The sequence below is a fragment of the Cricetulus griseus genome, chromosome 5 (assembly GCF_003668045.3).
Source record: "Cricetulus griseus strain 17A/GY chromosome 5, alternate assembly CriGri-PICRH-1.0, whole genome shotgun sequence".
Classification (NCBI taxonomy): domain Eukaryota; kingdom Metazoa; phylum Chordata; class Mammalia; order Rodentia; family Cricetidae; genus Cricetulus; species Cricetulus griseus.
This window is the reverse complement of record NC_048598.1, coordinates 52,036,164-52,041,157: the sequence shown is the minus strand read 5'-3', so window position 1 is coordinate 52,041,157 and position 4,994 is coordinate 52,036,164. Positions and strand designations below refer to the sequence as shown.

General features: G+C 43.0%; 1 non-coding gene across 1 annotated transcript; it reads right to left on the bottom strand.

Moving 5' to 3' along the window:
- Positions 1-2,219: 2,219 nt before the first annotated feature.
- On the bottom strand, positions 2,220-2,331 carry LOC113835986. The gene has a single exon (XR_003485891.1). It is a non-coding gene; the product is annotated as a U6 spliceosomal RNA (small nuclear RNA).
- Between the last annotated feature and the right edge of the window lie 2,663 nt (positions 2,332-4,994).

Here is a 4,994-nt window from a genome sequence, read left to right as displayed (position 1 = left end):
TGTGGAATGGACAGTGTCTTGTAGTTAATCCATGTTTTACTTAGTATTTCTGTGTCTGTGCATTCATGTTTTGCTGGTAAATATGTCTGTACGAAGGTGTCGGATCCCCTGGAACTAGAGTTACAGGCAGTTATGAGCTGCTGCCATGTGGGTGCTGGGAATTGAACCTGGGTCCTCTGGAAGAGCAGCCAGAGTTCTTAACCACTGAGCCATCTCTCCAGCCCCACATCTGTGTCTTAATGCTTGCCAATACCTGAAGACAATTCGTAGTTATTATTTTCTCAGAACGTTTTTGTTTTCTTTCTGCTTAACTATTCTCTCTTCTTACTCAAGGATTGTGGTTACACATGTGCTGGTCCATTTGATCAACATATACACTCTTACATTGTCAGGATGATGCTAGAATACTTGTATTATCTGACTTAAAATCACTGCAGTTTCAAATTTAAAGTAAACTTAAAAATTACTAAAATGCTTTTAGAGAATGTTCCTATTATATTGCCTGTAAAATATCACCTTCTAAGTATTTTGTATATAACATTTCAATGTAGACAAAAGTAAATATATTTCCTTCCCATTCAGACACATACACCTGTATAATTAATGCCGGGCGTTGGTGGCGCACACCTTTAATCCCAGCACTTGGGAGGCAGATCTCTGTGAGTTCGAGGCCAGTCTGGTCTCCAGAGCGAGTGCCAGGATAGGCTCCAAAGCTACACAGAGAAACCCTGTCTCGAAAAACCAATAAATAAATAAATAAAATAAAATAAAAAATAATATACTTATTTCACTTTATACAGGTCATCTTGTCATGTAGGGATATGTATTTACACCGATCCTTCTCATAGCTATCTTGTATTCTAGTGTATGGATGAAACCCTTATTTGAGGAACAAATCCACTATTGATGGGGCACTTACAGAATTTTAATTTACAGCCAGCGAACAGTGCTGCAACAGACATGGGTTACATGTATTTGTATTACAAATATTATAAACATTTCTAGATGAGAGTCTACTGAGCCATGTCTCGAAAGGTATCATTTGGGGGTTTGCAGTGGAAGGGAACACTTAAGGGGAGAAGGGCACCAAGACCAACCAGAGCTGGGAATACTTTGAAATCTGAGGCATCTGCAGGCTGATCACTCTGTTAGAGCCTGGGGTGTGGGGAGTGTCAGCTAGGACACTGCTGCATTGGAAGATGCCAGGCTAGAGTCAGTGCTGCGCTTTGACAGTGTGATAGTGGTCTGTGCCTCTGCCTTCTCCCAAATTCTGCTGTCTGCAATCCTCTGCTGGAATGTCTGTTTTTCCTTGTTTATGGTGACTCCTCATAGACACACAGTTCTAACCTTGAGATGATTTGAAGCCAAATCATGATGTGAGAGCTTTATCAGTGGTTCATATTGGCCTTTGATCAACACAATGATAGTGGGACCCAGAGCGCCTGCTCTGATGCCCTGGCCAAGGAGAGATCTTCTGACCCTTGCTAATTGATACACTTAAAAGAAGCACCGAGAATAAAATTTCTACGAGTTAACCCTTAGAAAGGAACGTATAGGGGACCAGGGGTTTAGCTTAGCAGCAATGGACTTGCATGCCTGAGACCCCAGGGAGTGATCCTGGCACCTCAAAACAACAACCAGCAAACCTCAACAGTGCAATTTCCCTCAAACACATGGTGCATGTTAAACTGTAGCACAGTGAAGCCTGAAGCATTCAACACAGCTAGCACACTTCCAGACGATCCAGACACACCACTTGTTTGGGGTACTGCCTGAGAACTGGCAGGCACCCAGTACAAAAAGTCCTCTTTCAGTCTTCAGCATAGTTCGGGCATTATCTGGCCACCCAGCTGCTGGCCTTCACTCTAGTGCCTCAGTTTCAGGGACCCTCCAATCCCTCCTCTGTCTTTATCTCCGTATTCAACCTGTGTCACAACTCCTGGCAGGGAGGTATGAAGCCACCTTTTTACAGGGGTCATATATCAGATATCCCGCTTATCAGATATTTACATTAAGATTCATAAGAGTAGCAAAATTACAGTTAAGAGATAGTAATGAAATACTACCCCAACTTTATGGTTGGGGGTCACCACAGCATGAGGAACTGTATTAAAGGGTCACAGCAACAGGAAGGTTGAGATTCATGGTCTAAATGACTCATTACTTTTCTTATGATCTGCTTTCCTCTAACTTACTTATTCTCCATTTCTTTCTTTTGTAAAAATATGCAACACTTCATGAATTCATGTGTCATCCTTGTGTGTGTGTGGGGGGCCATGCTAACCTTTTCTGTATTCTTCCAGTTTAGCGTATGTGCTGTTGGTGTTAGCAAGAGCTCTGTTTCTCAAAACTCAAGGCTGTGCTTTATTCTCTCATCCAATGGAAATTCAGTTGGCACTTCTATAAATTACTGTGACATGGTTTTATCTATATGATGAAGTTTGCATGTAGTCTGATTCTAGATCCATGCCGACATCCCTTCTCTAAATACATTTTACCTAGGTAAAATGTGATTCATGCATGAACCGTCATCAGCAACAGACAACTCGATGCCTTTTCACATTGTAGTCTCTTCTGGCAAACAACCTAAACCACCACTGCCATGTGTTAACTGATGGACCTTTCTCCCAGAGTGCCTTCTTTCTGACCGAATTCCAAGCTTGAGTGGTGGTAGCATGTATTTCTCATGTCTGCACTGATCTGGACTTGGACACGGAAGCAAATTTAATTGTTCTTTGTGACAAGTGTGAGATCTATGCCCAAACCCACAGTCTTGCAGACCTCAAGTCCTTTCCCTGTCAGTTGACATCCTTTTGCCTCTGGCCCAGGGTAACCCCTTTGATATCCTCCTGCCTCAGCTTCCTGAATGTTGGGATTATAGACATATGCTACCACAGCCAAATAAACCCTTCTTGCCACAGTTGATCACCACAGTAGACAGGCAATGGGTTACTGATGGCTGTTTGCCAAAGGCAATGATGGTGAGCATTCCATCAGTACCTCCAATGTGCCCAAAGCAGCTCAGTTGAGTCTAGCATTTCTCCAAAGTACTAGAATATACCCCATCAAGATGCTCACCGAGCCACCTCCCTCATATCCCCCCCCACAAGAGTTTCACTATGCCACCTGCCTCAGGGCTTGTCTGAATGTCTTATTCTCAGTGACATCTTCTTGAGCAATTCATCCAAAATGGTTTCACACCTTTGCAGAGTCTTTGTCTAGACTCTCATCTTTCCATTTATTTTTGGCATTTAGGTGAAATATCATAGTTGCTTGTTGGTTTTCATACATATTGTATTTAGTGTTCACCCCAGGCAAGAGTTTCTGTCTTCATTCCTCTGGTCCTGATGTCAACATGTGTTTGAGACACACACAGCATGAGGGGATGGAGGAGTTAAGCTGCTGACTCATTCTTCTGTCTGCTTTTTCCTTTCTTCTCTGTGACTCCTTTCTGTGTCTTCTCTTCTAGCATAGAACCGGCTCTCCAGGTCCTGCAGCAGAATTCTAAACACACCTGGGTATGTGTCCTTGTGCCCTATTTTGGGGCCAGGTTATCAAGGACACAAACAACCTATGTAAGTCGCTGTTAGATAGGTTCTATTTTCCTGGGAGGTGGGAGTAAGGTCAAGGAAAGCATTACTGTGCATTTACTAGGCAGCACGGCTCCAGCTCCAGACTGACAAGTGTCTTCCAAATTATCTAAATGCACTGGACAGTTTTATGTCAACTTGACACAAGCTACAGTTATCTGAAAGGAGGGCATCTCAATTGAGAAAAATGCCTCCATAAGATCTGGCTTTGGGCATTTTCTTAATTAGTGATTAATGGAGGAGGGCCCAGCCCACTATGGGTAGGGTCATCCCTCAGCACATGGTCCTGGGTTCTATAAGAAGCTGGGTTGGGCAAACCAGGGGAAGTAAGCCAGTAGGCAGCACCCTTCCGTGGCCTCTGCATCAAATCCTGCTTCCAGGCTTGTGTCCTATTTGAATTCCTGTCCTGACTTTCTTCAATGATGAACAGTGATACAGAAGTGTAAGCCAAATAAATCCTTTCCTTCCCCACATACTTTTGGTCACGGTTTTTATCATAGCAATATTAACCTGAAGTAAAGCGCTAACATTCTCAAACATTTTATTTTAAAGATTATTTTTTGAATGAAAAAAAAAAAAAAGAAGGGACTTTGAGAGCCCATCCCACGTGAAGGGATACTCTCATCTGGGACACATGGGGGAGGGCCTAGGCCTGGCCCAGGATGATGTTGTGGAATTTGGGGAGCCCCCATGGAGGGCTCTACCCTCTATGGGGAGTGGAGGGGGGAAGGGGATGGTGGGGGATTAGGGGAAGGGGGGAGAGGGAGAAGGGATTGACATATGAAATTATAATTTGTAAAAATTAAATAAAAAATTAAATAAAAAATATATGAGGATGCCAATTCCTTTAAAAAAAAGATTATTTTTATTTATGTGTGTCTGTTTTGCATGCATGTATTTAAATTGTACCACATACATGAGGTGCCCACAGAGGCCAGAAGAGGGTGTCAGAGACCCCTGAACTGTAGTTACAGATGGTTTTGAGATGCCACATGGGTGCTGAGAACTGAACCCAGGTCCTCCAAAAGAGCAGCAAGTGCTCTTGCCCTCTATGTCATCTTGGAGGCCCTGTTTCCAAATATTTGAAGTATTTGGTCCCTAAATCAGTGTTTCATTCTTTTTACCCTCAGCATTTAACAGTACTTATTAATGTCTTTGATCTACTGAGGGAAAATGGAGAAAAACTGGACATGGATTACATAACAGTGATGTAGTCAAAAAGAAAGCTAGATCAGGACAGGTAGAGAAGGATCATTTTAAAAGGGGGCAATCGTGAAGAGGTTTAGAAGTTGCCTGCAGAAGGAGCGGCCCCATATTGAAATGCACAAATGCACTACGAGCTAATGTTTCTGATGCGAGCTGGGCTGCAGGATAATAGCTCCCAAGTTGTCCCTTGCTGTTTGG